The following is a 930-nucleotide window of genomic DNA, read 5'->3' as shown; positions in this document are numbered from 1 at the left end:
TGAGTCCTGGCCTACCCTCCCCACTCTCGGAAAGTACCAGGGGGGCGATCCTTTGGCATGAAGGTTATCACAAAGATCTCCTGTGATTAAACTGGTATTGATTTGGCACTTGCTGTGTGCAGAGCCCAACCCGGGTGCTAGAAGGGAGGAAGGCAGGAAAATCCAGGCTGCTGCCCCACCCTCAAATGTGTTGCTGATCAGAGGAGACAAGACTGGGCTCCACAGGCCAGTCGAGGGCTTACGTGAGTCAGAGAACTCTGAGTTCAAGTCTTGACTAGCTCTCTCGTGTGACCTTGAGCATGCTTGGCCCTCTGTGCCCAGGAAAACCAGAGGCGAAACGTAGGCTCATAGGTGCCCTCTAGCTTGGCCTTTCTATGATACTGGAAGGGAAGGGGTCAGACCAAGAGATGCATCGAGAAGGTTGTTGCTGGGGAGGGTGTGGGTGGGAGATCGGGAAGGGAGAGAGTAGGCAAGGAATAGCTTTTGGCAGCAGATGTGTGTGCTTTTTCCAGAACTTGTTTCTGACAACAAGGCTCCTACCTCAATTTAACCAACTGTGATAAAGTCCTTTCCTGCGGGCCTTCTCAGAGCCTCAAATGTGCAAGAGGCAGCTGGAAAAAGCCACTTTTGACCACAGGATCCTTTTTCCAGGAAGCACCTTGAAGGCGGAGGGTTCTGAGGAACCCCTGCACAGGCTGTTTACACAGCAGTTCACAAAGCCTTGGCGAGACACCTCCTCCCTCCTGGCCAGAGAACTGGGTGGAAGAGATTTCAACCCACAGAGAAGGAAGGTGACTTACTCAATATGCCAGCAGGAGGCAGTGTAGCGTGGCACTCGAGGACCCTAGGGTTTGGGGGTTTGGTTCACTATTTCTTACTGTGCAGCCTCAGGCAAGCCACTTCACTTCTTTGTGCCTCAGTTTCTCCTCT

At 52.7% G+C, this 930-nt stretch overlaps 1 protein-coding gene across 1 annotated transcript in view; it reads left to right on the top strand.

Annotated features, from left to right (window-relative positions):
• The first annotated feature begins 582 nt into the window (after nucleotides 1-582).
• The window catches only part of CDC42EP1 (CDC42 effector protein (Rho GTPase binding) 1), a 5,349-nt gene continuing 5,001 nt past the window's right edge, over nucleotides 583-930 (top strand). The window contains exon 1 of the mRNA XM_008569765.1: nucleotides 583-791. The gene's annotated coding sequence lies outside the window, so the exon portion shown is untranslated. The remainder of the gene's footprint in view (nucleotides 792-930) is intronic.

This window comes from Galeopterus variegatus, unplaced genomic scaffold (assembly GCF_000696425.1).
Source record: "Galeopterus variegatus unplaced genomic scaffold, G_variegatus-3.0.2 Scaffold527, whole genome shotgun sequence".
NCBI classification, from domain to species: domain Eukaryota; kingdom Metazoa; phylum Chordata; class Mammalia; order Dermoptera; family Cynocephalidae; genus Galeopterus; species Galeopterus variegatus.
The sequence above is the reverse complement of the archived record's forward strand: the minus strand, read 5'-3'. Positions and strand labels throughout refer to the sequence as shown.